The sequence below is a fragment of the Symsagittifera roscoffensis genome, chromosome 7 (genome assembly GCF_963678635.1).
Source record: "Symsagittifera roscoffensis chromosome 7, txSymRosc1.1, whole genome shotgun sequence".
NCBI classification, from domain to species: Eukaryota; Metazoa; Xenacoelomorpha; order Acoela; family Convolutidae; genus Symsagittifera; species Symsagittifera roscoffensis.
The window spans coordinates 56,644,142-56,663,071 of record NC_087068.1 but is presented as its reverse complement, the minus strand read 5'-3'; the positions used below and the strand labels follow the sequence as shown (position 1 = coordinate 56,663,071).

Below are 18,930 nucleotides of genomic sequence, written 5' to 3'. Positions count from 1 at the left end.
AATTCTATGGAGTAGATTCCATACTGTTGTGTTATGTTGCATATATCTTTTAAGTAGTGATCTATGATTTGTTTTTTGATTTTTACATCGGGGAACTCTGTTTTACATGGACTGATTCCGGGTTCAAATAAATTTACGAGTAAATTTTGACAAAATATGTGTTGTCCTCTATCAGTATCTGCATCTACTATAAAAGGAAAGATTTCATCATCATCTGGACTTTCTTCACCTGGAGTGTGCGTTGAGCTCATTTTTTCGTTCGATGACTGTTAATATGTAATTATCAATGTGTCTAATTGGTTGATTCCAATTGTATAAATGTACTGGTTTGTGTTTGTACTGCTTTTTTATTCTTCTTTTTCCTCTTTTTGATGAATTTGAAGTTGTTTCTGAGTCAGAAAAATATAATTGATCGTGAAGTGGGTAATTTTTATCTATTGATTCTTTTAGTTTGTAAAGTTCGTCTAAACTGTTGGTTTCTGATTCTGAAAATGCGTTTCGATTTTTTGAAAATCTTTTTCGTGTTATTTGTCTTTGTTTCGTTATTATTTTTCTTTTTAATGTTTGTCGTTTTGTTCGAATGTATCCAACTGTTTGTGTATGAGGTGTGATTACAAGGTCGTATTTTTTGTTATCTATTTCACAATTGTGTAAAACGATTGTTTGTTTATTTCCTAGGTTTTTAAATGACATAAGGTTTAGAATGACGGATGCAAAAGGTTGTTAAATGATTTCTATTTTCCTAAACTGTTAGTTCTTACGATTTTTTGGTTAGCTTAACCTGGGTCTATTTGTTCAGGGTTGGAGAGAAAAGTATATCGATTCCGAAGAATGATTTTTTACTTTCTCGTGGCTAGTATAAGTTAAGGTGTTAACTTACTTAATCTTACTTAGGGGTAGTGATTGTGTTCAAGGGTTGGAGAATAGTAAATCGATCCACAAGGTTCAGGTATAATTAGAACGCGAGTAGTTCGTTAGATACTATTTTAAACTTACTAAGTCTAAGATTTATCCTGGGTCTGGTAAGAGGGGGGGGTCAAGTGAAGGATGAATAACCGAAGTTCTTCACTGTTTATCCTAATTTGAATGATTAGTTTTGTTTAAAAATTTCTATTAGTCTTAGGTCTTTAGAAAGGGTTGGGTAGTGAATCGACGTTTGAGGTCGTTAGACACTACTTAAGTGGGTGGGGGAGATCAAAGTTGTTCTGTTTGATCCAAGGATAAGCCTTGATGATCAAATTTAAAATTTAATTAAGGAGAAAATGATTTAAGATCCAAGGATAAGCCTTGATGATCTGGTTTTAAAATTAAGTGAATTTAAGTTTTAATAAATTTTTAAATGTGTGTAAAGGAAAGATTTAGTGTTTTGATGATATTAGTGGGTTTATGATTGCTGTTATGTTTTAGATGATGGAGCTGGAACAACAGGATGATTTATGATTACTAACCATTTATTGTCATGCTACTAATTTTTATTTTTATTTTTCAATAAATATTTTTCAAACATGTTTTGTATATTACTGCAGAGTTTTAGGAAAACGATTTAGATCTTTTTATCAATCGTTATTGTATATTAATAATTTTGTTTAGCGCCTGAAATGATTTTGAAGATTAACTTCAAGGTTTTATGTTTGCAAATGAAAATCTAAATTCATTGCCAGTAGTATTCTAAATATAAAAGTTTGTTCTGGTTTTTGCCTAACTATCATATAGCTATATGGCAAGTTTCTACTTTGTCGTATGTCGTCTCTGGTTCGAGGTCTTCTTCCAATTCCGGGTAGTTCTGTTATGGTTCGGAATATTGGCTCTGATCTATTGAGTCGTAGAGACATTTCGATTAAATTATTGTCGTATAACATTTTTTAAATGTTTTTGTCTAATTTCTAATCTATTTTTGGTTAATTCTAAGCTATTAAGGTCTTGTTCGAGACTTATGGTCGCACCAGATGAGTTAGGACCGAGTTGGTTAACTCATAGAGTAATTTCGGATAGGGTACACCGTCTGCTCGTCACGCTATCTTATTTTCGGCCGGATAGATTCGTGCAACTTCTTAGTCTAATACCGATCCTAGTCTTACTCTTATACTATCTAGTCTCAGGTTGTTTAACTAGTCTCTGCTAGGCTCAATAGATCTAGGGTATACTGGTTTATTGCGGCTGCTGAAGTGCTCGGGAGAGTCCAACTAATTTCTAAGTTAAATTCAAATCTCTCTGGTGCTGAAATTACAAGTAACTTCAGCACTTACAAATAAGTGGGTTGTTAGTTAGATGGATCGTGATTGGTTAATATTAAATACTTTACATTGGTAAAACATTTAATTTATCCAATCATAAAATATAGTTTAGATCAGGTTCCAATTTAAAGACTTTTTCCTGGAAAAAAAAACGAAAAATAAAATCACCAAGACCTATTTAAGTCTTCACTACGTTCATTTCTCTTAACAATCGTTTGCTAAAAAAAACTTGAATCTCCCACAGGGAAAACATTGAGTCTTAAATTATATTGCCTTCAGGTTGCAAGATCAGACAGTCTAATCTGGTTTAAAAATGAAATTACTTAACACGTTTGCTGAAACACCTTGTTCTTACTAACAGTGACCCCCCATTCACTTCTGCTTGCTTAACTTTTTGTACTATTTTACGACACCCAGGTTTGGTCGACCACCCCCGCATTGGTTTGATCGCATTTTCGGCGCCAATATACACTGAATTTGAACGAAGAGCGCGAGGCAAAAAAAACGCAACTGTTGGTCAAAACTTTTCAAAAAAGCATTTTAACAACAATTTTGGCCTGTTTTTGTATTCAAACATCAGCAACTTTTTGCGAACCCATCCAACTTATACCAAGAAAGTGTTCTGTTTTAGCGCACCAGACCAACAGGTGCGAAAGCGCATCTTCAAATTTTCCAAAGAAGTTGATCGACAAAATTGCAGAAAAAGTCCGCCTTTGACCCACCACTGATGGAAACTTGAAAACGTGTGGCATGACAACAACCTGATATGTTTCCATGTAACTCGCCTTCTTCTTTTCTGATGTTCGTGACGCATGGGCTTTTGAAGTATAATCGGATGATCGATCTAAGTGACCACCACCAACAACACACAACGTTTATTTCCTATTTTCTTTTCATTCAGCAGACTGAATTAAACCCAGCAGTCTCAGAAGATACAGTTTAATCCAGTCATAAAAAGATCAATACGCTCAGTTGTCATAATCTACAGTTCAACTCAATTTTGTAAGATCAATGATTAGGTTCCACAGAAAAAAAACTATAATAAAAAACTTCCAACTCAAAATTTGATCCTGCAATTCAGCAAAAATCGTTCGTTCGAATTATTGATTCGACCACTGAGAATGGAAAGGACATTTGCCCTCGGGTGTTTTACATTTCTTTGTTTTCCACGCAAAATCAAGTACCTTAAATTATCATCAGAGTGTTATATCATATAATCCTATAAAAAGCCTTTTCAAAAACAATTCGTACAACCGGTGTTTATTTAAAACTTTTTAAATTTTATTTTAAAACGTGAACACTTCGTTATTTCAGCACCTTCTTTGTTTTTTGCGCGTTCTTGGGAAAAAACTTGGAAAAATGCAAAATTTCTGAAAAAATTATAACAATTTTCATTTTTTATGTTTGTCTGATAACTTTTCGAAGAAAACGGTTGTCGAGTATGCGTGATTTACTACATTAACCGAGCATGCCTAATTATCGGATTTAGTGCAGATCATCTGTCTCATCACACCGCGGACATCAACGACACATTTTGAAAGAAAAAAACTAAATTGTTCTTTTTAGACATTTAATTGTGGTCGGATCTTTTTGTTTAACGTTTGTTTAACACTGGTTTGTTTAACATTCATTAGGCGATCGTTTGTTTAACATTCAGACAAAACTTTACTTCGCAAATGCAAACTATAAAAAAGAGTTTGAAGCGATCAAAAAATACAAACAGAAAATTGGTAATGAAAAATATTAAGCCAACTGTATATTACAAATCAATCATGCTAAATACCACAAATTGAACACAAAAATTGACACAGAGGCGAAGCTGCGCTTCGCAAACACAAGCGAGGAAAATGCAAAAAAATTTATAAGCAGGCAAAACGAAGTGAAATAAGGAAAAGATTAAAAGTGCACCTTAAAAACCGATTAGGAGTATCATGTTCTCACATCTGCTCCACGACCGCTTGTAATTGTACTAACAATAGCCACCAATAAAGTAGCTACAATTTCTATCCGAATTGTCGATGAGGAGTCTTACATTCCCGCATCTGCGCCACGGTCGCTGGGAAGTAAACTAGTGGCCCAGCTAATGCTGGATGTACATGTTCTAATTTTTTTAGCTCAAAAATTGTACTGCGTAATTTTCAAAATTTCAAATATGGACATTACGCCAAACCCTTCTGTTTCTCTGCTTAAGAGGGTATTAACTGCTTATTTAAAGGAGAAAACTACTACTTGCTCTTTCAATTGAAATCTTTATCTCAGATTTTGCAGGGTAGTTTTTGAAAACAAAGAACAAGATTCCAAAACTCGATCAAACATTCAAAAATATGACTTTTCCTAAATCCAAAAACTTTCTCTACTAAAGCATGGGAATAGGCTCAGCTCTCCACACCCTGATTTGTTGATTGAATAAAATCAGATTTAGCTAGCAGTTTTTGGGAATTGTGATGAAATTTCAAAAAGGTAAAAATTTAAAATAAATTTTGCTAAGTCCATATCAGCTTTGCTACAGCGAATAGGGCAAAACAGATTACGCAGGGAAAATCTAAGCACAGTGTTAGTTTTAATGAGCTATCAGTCTCAGAACCAGCAGCTTAGTTTTTGAAGAAAAAAAACATATATTTCCAAAAAACGATCAAAATTTCAAAAATTGGACATTTTGTAAGGCCATATTTTTTTTCAAAACGCAGGGCATAGCTGCTTGAGCAAGTAAAATTTATATAACTGATTTTTTTCCTCCATTTAACTTTAAATTGGCAGGGACTTTTTGAGAAAACAGTTAAAAACTAATCAAAATGTCATGAAACGCGCCTAATTGAGGCCATAACTTTTTTCTACCAAAACGGGAGGTCCATATAACTTCTGTAAATGCATAAGTCTGTGAGATGAAGGTTTCAATCTTGCTCTTTTGATTAAAACTTTCATCTCACAGATTTATGCAATTAATATTTGATAAAATAAAAAAAAATAAAAATAAACACGCCAAAAATCCCCCTACTCAAACATTCGAAGGCAGCAGAGAGTAAGGTAAAATGAGAAGAGACTTGCAAAACATGCAGGCACAAAGAAGAGTAGCAGGTTCTTCCATTGCTTTTGCGTAGTTTTGAGAAAAATTGAAATTTCTGCGAAAAGTGCAAAAATTTTCAAAGCGTCGCAAAAAAAAAACGAAAAGCAACAGATCCAATATATTTTCATATATGTTTTTTTAAACCGGACCTAACACTAGCCAGAAATAAAGCAGCAACACATCTCATTAAATTGTTTATGCTTGAATAAACTTAAGCATGATTAAATTGAAATATACCAAAAGTGCCACCAAATGAGCACTTTTTTGCAACTTAGATTTTTTAAAAATTCTTCATAATAAATGCTTCGCTTTTGTAAACATCATCCGCTGGGAATCCTGATAATCAAATTTCATTTTTGAAACTGAAGGTCTTCCATGTTTTTTGCGCCATTTGCACGTTTGTTTTGCGAGAGAGCAATGTGCATTCCATTTAGCAAATGAAACTCCATTTAGCAGACAGTTGGTAAGCTGTCAATTAACACAAGAAGGCCTAAGAAATAGACTTTTTTAACTTTCAGTTTTCAAGTTATGAAGAAAGTGTCATTTGAAAACAATTGAAATTCCAGAATATTTTATGTCAACATTGGTTTTGTTTGACATAAAGACGAAGCAGAGCTTTGCACCACCTGCAATTCAACACAAGCATAGCTTGACAAACTAACAGACAGAAACTGAGACAAAAGTTTTGAAAAGGTCGAAAAAAGCCTGATATATCAAATTTTCATATCTTAGTCTTAAATAGAAATACCTTGACTATAGTTAACAATAAACATGAAGAGTAACAACCGTTGGCGGGCAAAGAACTTGCCGTAAAACTATGGAAATAATTAACCTATTTTATTACATAAAAAGTTCAGACAAATATTTTTACAAAAACGCAAATTTGCTATTCGGAAACACGCATAAGACATCCAACTTGAGCTTCAAAAAGCAAAAATCTATTGAGCAAGCTTTGAGAAACAGAAATGAATGGTCAACAACAAGGATCGACCCACGGACCTTCAAAGTACTAGATATATACTGCAATCGAACAAAGAAAAAGATGCTCACAAAAAAAGTTTGCTTGTGTGGAAAGAACAATGCAATATTATGAGCTACAAAAGCAAACAGTAATTTCATTTGATCTTTCTAAAAATGCGCAATCTTCCGCTGTAAACTATCTTTCAGAGATTCTGGTAGATAAGTCAACCTGGAGAAGTCTAATTCCAATTTGATAAGGATAACAAAGGAAAAGAACTGAACTTAAAAAAATCAAATGGCAAACCCCAGAACAAATTGAATTAACAAAAAATGGTTAACAGCTAATTGGTGAAATGTTAACACTAGAAAAATCTAACTCGCTAATGTGTAAATAGGAATGAAAAAACTACTTACTTTAAGTTGACTGTTTTCGCTCCTCAAATTTGAGATGTCAGCTTCCAATTGTCTGAAATCTTCCAGGCTTGGTAGCTGCTGATTAGCCAGATTTGACAGGGGCCCGCCCGAGGCGCCCAGGCCGGAAGCAGACTGCATCGAGGAGGGGGGAGGGTAGACGTTGCCGTTGGCCACAACACTGTTAGTCGAGGGTCTCTCCACTTCGCTCTGGGAGGGCACCGTCGCTACCTTCAGTTTACTCTCCTTCAGTTTGGTGGGGTTATTGCGCTCGTAATCTTTGATCTACACCAACATAGTATACTTGCTTTCACCTTTTGCAGAAAAAATTCTTCCAAATACCTCAAAGAAAGAAGTCTGAAAAGGGACCAGAAGGTCTCTATGACTATTTCTCAGGCTATAGTTTATTGGTTGTAAATGTGGTTTATATCAATCATTATTGGTTTAGTAGCCAGAAAACAAAACTATTTATAATTATATCCAATCTAAACCAAAATATCCAATTTATATAAACCATATATTAACAGCACAAACTAATGCTTTCTTTGGATAGATCCACTTTTTTTTTGCATTTAATCATTCCACTTCCTTTGAAATGGAGTGCAGCCAGTATTTAGACAACCGCGTATTCATACTCGTCAGTATTTAGACAAATACTGTATGAACCAATCAGAATCGAGATAAGACCTAAATAATCCAAAATAAATAACAATTATTTATTTATTTCTTCCTTGTCTCGATTCTGATTGGTTAAAACAGCATTTGTCTAAATACTGACGAGTCTGAATACGCGGTTTTCTGAATACTGCTATGTAACCCTTATTTCGATAACAGCGAATTAAAAATTTATTACGTAACTTAATGTAATAACTGCCTGCATGTAACAATTTATTACGTAACTTATTGTGATATTTCGAATGGTAGAAGAAGAGAATAAAGACTGACCATTGACTCGACAGTTGCCGTGTCTGTGGCTGCTGTTAGGGACACCACTTGCACCATGAACTTATGCCTCGCCTTGTCGTTGGGGTCGTAGGTGAAGGAATGCAGACATACTAAACACCATCATAACCAAAATCACCAACTTAATAAATAGCAGACAATGAAAGAGACGAACTTGCGATACAACAATTACAGAATGAACGCAGTTACACGATATTACTATTGAAAAAAGAACTGGAAAAACGAAAAAATAAAGATGACAAAAAACTTTTTCAAAATGTTCCTAGTGGGGATGATTTTGAGCATTCAAAAAACTGGTGCCAGAGTCTTATTGATCGCAAAACTACTGCGGAAACTTTGAGGAAAACATAGGTAAACCAGCCAACAACAAAATTAAAGCCGACGGCCAATAAGCTGAAACTCCAGAAAAAACTTTCGACAAAAAATCATATTGGGAAAATTGAATGTAACGCGCACATGATGAGATCCACGATATCTATATAAGAAGCGTATGCAAAGTGGACTACATATTTCGGGAACAACATGAAATCAACAACCATGCAGCCGAAAAATCATCATGAGAAACTTAATATTAAAACTCAGCATGTACCAGAAATAACAAGTGGCCAGCAGTTAAATTTTATTTTCATAAACATGTCAGTAGCATAGCAGCATCAAAAATGACTCAAAGAATTTTTCGGGTTAACAAATTGTTTGAAAACATCAGTTATTCCGATTTGATAATCCTAGCGTAAGCGTGATCAAGAAATTGCAGGCAAACGCACATTTTATATAATTTATAGCCACCGAGGAGCCAATTCATCATAGCTCAGGTATTTTAAAAATAGAAATAGATTTAACATAAATATTTCCGAGAAAGAGTAATTATTTAGGACAAAACAAAACCAAAGAAATTCCTTCGTTTGTCCACCTTAGTAGAAAACTATTAAATCAAAACATACTCAGCATAGAAATTTATAAAAAAAAATATAAAGTTATGACAAGACAAGTCATCCAAACTCATACAAAAAAACATACCAAAGAGAATTGATACAGAACGGTTACTATCCGCAGAATTTCCCATGCTGGTTCTCCGAAAGCAGGGACCATGAATAAACAGCGAGTATGATATGAACAAAATGATGAACTTAACTTTTTTGATACATAACTCTACTACCCACTCGTTTCCTGAATTGTCAATGTCTAGCGACAAAAGTTAAAACGGGCTAATAAGTTAAATACAGGAATGGAAGCTTCGCCGCGGACTAGTCAGCCAAACCAACTTAAACTCTTCGTTGAAAATGGTTTTCTCCAAATAAGTGTTCATTTTGCACAGCATGTGAGTAACAATTTCAAACACAGGCGAAGCGGAATTTCGCACCAATTGCGACACAACACTAGAATAAAATAAGATAAAAAGCCAAAAATTAATAATTTTGAAAAAAAATTTAGGTCATAAACTTTCATGTCTCAATAGAAGTTCAATCCAGGCAAAAATACCAAATACTTGAATTTTAAATCAGCAAAAAAGGAACAAAATTTACTAAAAGAAACAAAACCGACAACCTTTGAGCAGACACAAGTTGAGCCGAAAAAATATGAATTTTAAAAAATCTTTAATCAACAATGGACAACAATTTCACTTTCAACTACAAAGAAGGTTATGTAAATCACAAGAAAAAAATCAGTGATGTGGCAACTAAGCCAACAATCTTTGAGCTAAAATCACTTGAACCGAAAAAAAGATCCCCTTGAAAAAGAATGATCAGCACTTGCACTTGCAACTACAATGAAAGTTGCTTATAGCAAAAAAAAAACAGTGATGTGGCAACTAAGCTGACCATCTTTGAGCAGACACCAACTGAACCAAAAAAAAAAGATTTTTTTATGAAAATTATCTTTCAAGTCCCCCCTTGAAATTAACAACAATTGCACTTCCAACTACAAGGAAAACAGTCTACAGCATAAGCAAAATCCATTGCTGCAATTTAGCCGACAAAACCTGAGAGAACAAACAAAAAACCGACAATTCATTTTTCTCGGAATTTTTTTTTTAATTTGATTGGTACTGAAAAAAAAGATCAGTCCACGACTCGAACCCAGATCTTAGGCCATGGGGGAAGCAACCTGGAACATGTTAAGAGAAGGTAACAAGAGAAGTTAAGACAAGAACAGAAGTGAAAAGAAGTGATTTTATTTAACTAGTTGCTAACCCAAAAAGTCTACATTCCAGTTTGATAACGCTTGCTTATTGCAAGTGTAAAAAAATGAACAAATAAGAATTAAAAAATCATCTCAAAAACCTGTTCAAATTACATTTTTCATCAAAAATATAAATTAAATTTTTTCAAAAAAATGAAAATCGCCTATTTTGATTCAGAAAAAAATCTTTCAGGCGAAAATTTCAGATAATTGCAAGAAAAAACTCAAACTTCAAGGGAAAATATAGCCAACAGAGAGCTGGAGAGAACATTCAATGAGCGCAAAGAAAAAGAAAGAATATTCAATTGTCTTTTGAAAAATCCCTAGTTTCAAAATTCAAACACAGATGCGAAATTGTGCTTCGCATACACAAGCAAAAATATGACCGATAACGCTATTTGGAAAAATTGAATGAGTATAACTTTGAGTCTATAAAATTTCTTAAGTGATGCACACCAATTATGAGTCTACGTAATTGCTACGTGACGCAAGCCAATTATGACGCATCATCAGTCAATTTGAAAAAAAAATTACATACTAACATGCCTCAATTTATAAAGCGGACGAATTTTAACTAATATACAAAAAGTTTATCAAAAAAGTTGACCCTGCCTAAGTTCGAACCCTCTTATTTTATTGCGGGTCTCCTTCTCTACCTCTACGCTACAGGTCCATGATAGCTTGAAGCTTAAGTGCTATTTGTAGTATAGTCTGTTTTAATATCCGTAGCATTGGCTGTACTTAATAGCTGGTTATTGATCTTATGCACATACTGCAATAAAATAACACTCAAAATGAACACTACTATTTGCGACTTAGGTTGAGAAAAAAGGGAGTTCATACTATCACACAAACTTTGCTTGTGTAAAAAAAGTCGATATACGATAGGTTTTACGTGGCCTTTACGTTTTGCGTGGCCTTTACACTTTTGTGTTCAATAGTGGACTTTGCCTTTCTTTAAATAAAGGAAGTGATCTGCACTTAAAAAGAAATCGAAGTCAAACCGCGCAAAAATAAATTTGAGCGTAAACATTTACTTGGCTCCAAATTTCATACCATTTTCAACACTACACAGACTTCGGACTACACACTACAGAAACTTGATATGTTATTCAAACAGATTACCAGTAAACGAGAACCATATCAAACACGCTGACAATCAACCTTAAAAAACCATTTTGACAAAAAATTTATACATTTTGACATATTCCAAGCCGTCGTTGATAGTGAACGGCACATTCAACACAGAGACGAAGCTGAGCTCTGCACCAATTGTGATAAAATACAACAAAGCCACCAAGTCGAAAAAAATTCGAAATAATATGGAAAATGTCGGAAAGTAGACCTATCAAAACAATCAAGCTAGTTTAGAAAAAAAAGATGACAAGAAAACAATGTGAAATAAGCATCAAAAGAAAAATTACCAAGCGATAACAGAGCCAAGTATTTCAAAGCAGAAACCCTTCAAGCTGAAAAAATTTCAAAAAGACTAAAAACTAGCTCAACGAAAAATAATTAAGTTCACCTTCCCCCTCAAACCACCACACTCACGCACACGCACGAAGGCTTTTTTCGCTCATCAAAGAGCGCACTATTAGGCCACAAAGCCGATATAATTTAAGCCTAAACCAATTAGAACCAATAAAAAAAGCAATTTTTGAACAGGGAATTCTAACATGCTCACAATACCCACTATTTCAAAGAAAGGACCAGGAGCCGTGTCCAGTAAAAAAAAAAATTACGGGAAAAAGGTCTAATAACCCGATCGCAATACCCTTGGTTATCGCAAGGTTAATAAAAACGTACAAACAACTAATGAACCAGTGGCTTCCATCTGATTATTGTATCAACAGGCTGACGACAAATTGAGAGACAAAAAAAACTTTCAGAATTACACATTTAATAGTCTCGCATTTACACAATGTTCGAAAAAAATTCCAGAAAAGCTTGAAGTCAGCTAAAATGCGCTCACACATGAGAACAGCATTGACACGAGAAACCTCAGAAAATCTGAAAAACCCGTTGGAGAACTACGACGAAAACTCGTCAAAGCTATCAACAAATTGATCTATATCCTAATTGTAGTTATTCAAATCCTGCTTAAATGTTTCAAACAGCAGAGTCGGCGTGTATTATATTTCACTTCGTAAAATATCAATAATCGGAGCCTGATAACTCTATGGTTCCACGAGGTAGGATGAATGAGTGTAACGCAATACATCTACTGACTGTGGATGTCCTGCGATCCGTGAGGTTCAATGCAGCCCATGTTGGGCTTAACGCTGAATTTCTTGGGGGTCGTTGTCTTTACTTTGAACCCCATCGGACTGTCTCCAGTGTTCTCTATCTTCAACTTCTGACTCACATAATCATTGAAGGGGCCTACAAACAAAAAGAGCTACAAACTGCGGGCAAGTGAACATAATAATTATAAATTTCCAAAATATATAATAATTATATCCATTCAGTGGCAGTAGGTTGGGCACAACTCCAGGGAGGGGGCGGGGGCGGGGCTGCTACAGAAATACATCAAAAAGATTTGAAAATACAGTGAGTATTGTTAAAGGAGCCATTTTCGTGGTAAGGCAACTTACAAACAATAAGCCGACAATTAATCTTCAAAACTTCCACAAAGGAACAGTCTTTGCAGTGCTGGACATGACATTTCACAACCAATATATATTTTTTAAAATCTCCGGTTACTATGCAAGTAGCAGTAGCGCAGTGAGTGTTCCAATCAACAAACAAAAATTCCAATAGTTTTTGGGTTCTTTTAAAATGATTTTTTTTCTGTTTATTTTTCGAGACCACCAGCATAAAAAAAAGTTTATCTATATATCAAGCAAGCAACTACAAAGCCGACAATACTTAGGCAAACGCCCAAAAAGGCCACAAACTCTCTAAAAAACTTTGAGCGATTAAACTGAAAAACTTTGACTATTTAGATCACAACCGATCTGAAAAAATTTTCACTTTTCTTAAATTTATGATAATATTTTGCCCTTCAAATGACAAAAAAATAAGTTGTTTAATCATTTGAAACACAAGCCCTAACTAATTAGGCCAAAAAAAATAATCAATAGAGTAAAACAATGTCAGTAGAGTTTTAAAAAATTCAATACACGCAAAAAAAAACTTCCAAAGAAACGATATGGCTATGAAACCCTTTGAACTTCAAAACGATGTATTCTTAACACTTGATAAAATTAAACCAATTTGATAAAACTTGATCAATCGCTGATTTTTTTCTTCCGCTGGGACTCACTTTCCTCGGTTTCAGTCCATTTTGTTATTTTTGGTTGCGTCAGGATTTTATAGTTTTCTGAATTTACTAGTCCGCTGGGATTTTGAAAAGGAAAGTCCACCTTCGAAACTAGAAAAGAATCCGTTTTTAGTGACTTTCACCATTCTCTGTTCGATAATGGAGTTTTCCTTCCCTTTACCAATGAAAATAAACTGAACTGCATATGAAAAAGAATCAGAACAAATTTTTGAGCGTGAAAATTTGAGCAAGAACACATTTTGGACTTTTTCCTGAAAAAACACTCACGGCCTATATGTCTTCACAACATTAATTGACACAATCATAAACACATGCAACAGCAATGAAAAAATCTTGCTGAGCAATAAAAATAAATATGTAAATCGACAACTAGCCTGGGGCAACTAAAGCGACAAAACATAGCCAGACAAACCAAGTCCTAACTACTGGAAACTAAACAAATTCTGGACGAAAACCACAGCAAGGTCAATTTCTTACAGGTTATTCAGAAAAGTTGCTTACGGTTAAAATCTAGTTTCCGATTGCAAGACATTTGCTCCATATTAGAAAAAAGCATTTCAGATGTTTTTCTTGCACATTTTACTTTTACTTTTAACTTCGAAAGACGCAGAGCGTGATTTGAGATCAGAGAATGACATCGTATTCGAACACAAGAAACCACGGATGTTCAAATGCGAACAGAATTTTTATTTTTCAGAGCAGGTGCGCTTGTCAACAGATTACCCAGAAGTGTGAAATCCACCAAGCAAAAAGTCTTAAAAAAACGAATTCTTTTCTACTTATGGAGACCTTTCGAAACAAACTTTAACGTACTAATCTCAAGTACTTTGAGAATTTGAACAGCAAAAATCATCTTAATTAAGGTAGTAATCCCGGACCCACAAGGCCGAATCAATTTTATAGACAGACATACACAAAACTATTTAAAAAACTGCACAAAAACTTTGCTACTTGCGTAGTGTAGTGTTTCTGCGTGGTTTGATAACAGGATCTGACGTTAAACTATATGGACCTGATTTTTTGTAGAAAATTGACAACAAAAACCAAAAACTTTTGAAATTACCAAATTGGCAATTTAAACTCCAAAAAATTATTTCTTTACTTGCTTCAAACTTTATTTGCAGGTCTTAAATTAAAATATGCATAAATAAGTTGTTGTATCCCTGCTTTGTTCGTTCGAAACACGACTGAAAGGGCTTCGATTTGCTATACCATTCGACCCATTAGGATGATTATTTGTGATACCTGATTGAGCTAGGAAAACAAAAAAAAAGAAACTAAAACACACTCATCCCATTTTTCAACTGGCCGAAACAATTTAAGGAATAATAAATTTACCTTTGAAAACTAACTCTTCGGGCGGCTGAAGACGATACATTATTGGCGCAGAAGAGGACTGAGTGGACATTTCATTAATCACATCGATCTTAATCTGAAAAGAAGCTCCCGGGCTATCGTCATAATGAAGTCTGGTAAATTTCGCTTCATCATCGCCAACAACTTTCAAATAGTCTAGGATACGTTAAGACTTCTTATCATCGATTTCATTGATTAAGCTGTGAATAATACTTATTCGACAAAAAAAAACTCTTTATTTTCCATTTGAAAGAATTTTCAAGTGTACAAGTGTCTGTCAAACTCTAATTATAAAAGTTATCAATATGGCACAAAAACTTTAAAATTCAGATTAGACTGCCTTATTGTAGATAATTCTAAGTAACATGATTTATGGTTCAGGATATTACATCACTTGAAGTTAGAAACTATTAATTTTCAAACACTCATGACTACAGTAAACAATCTCTTTATTTTATAAACAAAGGAGCACCAGAATTGGGAAGGCAAAAACGTAATAAACTGCACAAGACTAGATGGCCCGACTGACAATCATAGTGGCGTTTCCTCTCATGAGGCACACTGAGAGGCTCTGGAGAAGGCGAACTGGGGCAACACGAGCGTCACGTGAACCAGAACGTCTGGCATCAGCGAGGATAGCAACTGACTTCAGGGTTTTGATAGCTAAAGCGGACCAACCCCCGAGCGTTTTGACTGCTAACGGGAAAAAACTGATTCCTTGTTCCTCACAGTTTTTCTCGTGTTTCGAAAATTTGCGGTCCTCAGCAACTTCCAGGGACGCCCCGGGGGTCTCCGTCGCACGAGAGAGAAGAGATAACTGCAGCGGGGATGTCACGGTGACGTCGAAAGCAGCTGGGCGACCAGCGCTCCAAGTAGGGACAAAAATATCGCCGGGTTTGGACCGTTCTCCAGGGATGAGGTTCCGTTGCTCCTTGATGGGGGCTAAAGAGGCAGCCGTGGTAGCATTGAAAATAATGTCCCGTAGTCTGTCGTGACGGGAGATCCGGCCACCACTCCCCCCCACAAGCGACAGCGTGATCCCCGAGGACGTCCAGAGTGCCAGACGGACACGCGGGGCACCTACGAGCAGACGCGAACACAGGAAGACCAAGGCGGTATCTGACAGCAGCTTGGAACTCAGCAGGAAGCAGTTGCAGGGTAAGACCTTTAATGGGGACCAGGGATGTCGAATACTCGGATTTTTTGATATTCGTTATTCGCCGCGGCCCAACTATTCGATATTCGACTTCGGCCGAATAGTGCCCTTACTATTCGGATTCGGCTTCGGCCAAATGTTACTACTCGAACAACTATTCGGATATTTGGTTATTTTCCCAAAAAACTTAGCATAAAAGTTTGAAACAACAAATTCTATAAAAAGTATTGAACATAGCATTTTTCAAGTAGAATTGGCTGGGACTTGCGTAATAATGTAAAAATCGCGGGAGTGAGTAAATGTTAAAAATCAGTCACAACTCACAACCCAGTTTTTCGAGCTAAATCGACTGAGATCGCTAAAAACTGTTAAAAATCAGTGATAACCCAGTTTTTCGAGCTAAATCGAGTGACACTATTTAAAAAAGAGACCGTAATTTTAAAACAAGTTTGCTAATGAACAGTTTTATTTCAAAAACCTTTTATTCTTATTTAAGAAAACATTTCGTGAATGATTCTCAGGTGATAATCGATTTTGTAAGTAGTTGAACAGTAGGTGACTTTACTAAAGTGAAGCTGCTTAAAAAATGATTGTAACGTTGGAGAACGCACAACTTTGTACACTGGTATATTGTCTTCATATACAAGTTTAACAACTTCATTCAAGCCGTCTTGAACTCTAGCCCGCTTGAAAGGAATTACAGTTTGGTCCGATGCAATGACAGTTTGGACCGTTTTGCTATCACACACTTGCGTGTGTTTAGTCATCGAAGTCGTTGACGCCCCAGTACTCTTAATCAAAACATTGCATTTAATGCACTTTCTTCCTTCCGTTTTTCTACCACCTCGATATTCCACAAGAAACTTTTCATGCCATTTTGCCACTCCTTTTTCTTTTCTATACTCGCACTCGGCAGCGACATCAGACTCTTCTACATTAGCCATCTTAAAAAAAAACAGAAAAATATTGTGAAACAAAACAGTAAACCAATATTCGGAATATTCGGGTTTTTTAGCAGTGGACCCTGGATTATTCGGTAATCGGCAAAAAAAAAATATTCGGATTCGATATTCGGATTTCAAAATTTTAATATTCGGATTCGGCTTCGAAGTGCCGAATACTCGGTATTCGGGTCGAATACTCGGATTCGAATCGATATCCCTGATGGGGACGGCGGTAAGCCAAGCGCCGGCGTAAGGCAGAGAGAGCGACTGAAGACGAGCTTGCTCGCGGGAATCGGGAAGAGACGAGAAGAAAGCGTTGTAGGTGGCCTTATCGAGTTTCTCTTGGAAAGCTTCTTGAGTAAAACCGGGAGTGTTAACGCTTCCAGACTGTTCACGGAAGTCGTTAGAGGCAGGCAGGAACTCCGGCGTATCAGTGATGTCTCATTCGGTAAGAAACGAGACCAAATGAGCTGACTGACACGAAGACCATAGGAAGGCAGGGATGTGTTGGTCGCGAGCTTGCCGGACGCCAAGTCCGCCATCTTTGATAGGCAGGGAAGACTGGGACCAGGCAAGATCAGGAACAAGTGAGCCAACTATGACAGAAAGAGCATCGCGGAGGAGTTCATCAAAAACTTGCAGGAAAGCTGCGACAGGCTGAGAGGGCGGCTGAGTGCGAAGAGAGTACGTCAGCTTGGGAGCAGCAAGGCAAGTGCGAGTGATGCCAAGTGAGAGCTGAAAGGTCGTCAAGAAGAGGTAACTTTTCAAGACATTTGGTGCCTTTCGAGATGCGTTTGTCCAGGACTTTAACTGAGAACTCAGTATCACCAATGGGTGCGCCAAGAAGCTCGAAGCCATTAGACGCTGCTCTCGGGATAGAAACGGCGATGCACGAGAACTCCACAGGGGCCCACAACTCACACTTACTGTGCTTGACTTTGAGGCCGAGATGCAAGCCGTTGGAAGTGATGAATTCGAGAGCCTTGAGCAAGGAGTCTTCGTCGCCGGCACAAATACCATCATCAAGGTACCAGCAGTTGAGGGTGAGACCGGGGACTTCCGACTTGAGAGATTCGACAAGAGAGTGCAGGGTGACCGCAAAAATGAGAGGCCCTAGCGGATCCCCCTGTTGAACTCCTTTCTCGCTGTTGAGAATGACATCCTCGAACATCAGACGACTGTGGTGACCGTAGGTAAACTCAACAAAGGCGGAGAGAACGGGAAGACGGTTGCGAACTTGAAGGAGGATCTCGGTGCGGTCTAGCGTGTTGAAAGCGTTCTCAAAATCCATTGTTAAGACGCCTTGGTGACCATGTTCCGAGCACTTTTTGACTGTCATTTTAGTCGCGTGGACGATGGCTTCCGAGCCACCGCTGGTAGCAACTCCAAGCTGGTGAGGACACAGGAAATCACGAGCTTCAGCGTTGGCGGCTTTAGCAAGGCATTTAGCAGTGAGCCTTCGGAGCACTTCGCCGACCGCAATAGGCCGGACACCACCCTTGTGTTTAGCGGTGACAAAGAGATTCGCACTGCACAGCCACGGAGAGAGACTAGAAGGGGCTTGCCCGGCAGCGAGGATGTTAACAACCCTGTTGAGAGACTCTAACGTTCTGGCAGCAGTCTGAGGAGTGGGGCACTCAACGGCGTGAACAAAGTGCTCAGGAAACCAGCGCGAAGGACCGGCAGCAGTGCCGCTCGGGAAACTTTTGAGAGACTTATGAACGAACTCAGATTCGAGTTGGTAGGCAAGAGGGGATTCATCCCGGCCAGAAAAGACAGGAGGGTCAGCGGAAGGATGAAGACTGCGAAGGTCCTTAAGCGACTCGTCACTTTTGGACACGAGGCCATCGGAACACAGGGCTTTAGCTGCTCTGCCGAACTGACCGAGGCCTGCTAGCTCTTTGGCTCTGCGGACATTAAAGTCAGGAGAAGATTTGCTGTTTTTCTTCGTTCGCTCTTTAGGTCTTTTGGTAGCGTTAGACCAGAGGTCCGAAATATTGCCCTCCTTCCAGGACTTGATTCTTTGGCGAAGGCTCTGCAGTTATTAGCAGCGTGAGACTTGCCTCCGCGGCGAGGGGCTTTCAAGATATATTTTGGGAGCATGAGCAACCGAGTCCAGTTTTTCAGATTGTCCGGAGCGGTGGCGCAGTTGTCAAGGGCGTGACCAACAACCTCAGACCACTCGTTACGAAGAGAAATCGGAACGAACCGGACAGTGTCAACTCTGGAAGACATGACGTCAGAAAGATCCGGCACAGCGCTTTCGGCAAGCTCAGCCGAGATCATCATACTTGACATCTCTTGAGAGAGGCCAGAGCTAACAGGAGCATCCCGAGAAGGAGAACTCGTTAAAGCGACAGAGATAGGACTGGAGACAG

At 37.3% G+C, this 18,930-nt stretch overlaps 2 protein-coding genes across 3 annotated transcripts in view; one reads left to right on the top strand and one right to left on the bottom strand.

Annotated features, from left to right (window-relative positions):
- Positions 1–18,930, top strand: part of LOC134852197 (uncharacterized) — a 353,512-nt gene that overhangs the window by 217,131 nt on the left and 117,451 nt on the right. The window lies entirely within an intron of this gene.
- The window catches only part of LOC134852119 (lysosome membrane protein 2-like), an 86,249-nt gene that overhangs the window by 66,564 nt on the left and 755 nt on the right, over positions 1–18,930 (bottom strand). The gene's annotated exons all lie outside the window — the stretch shown is intronic.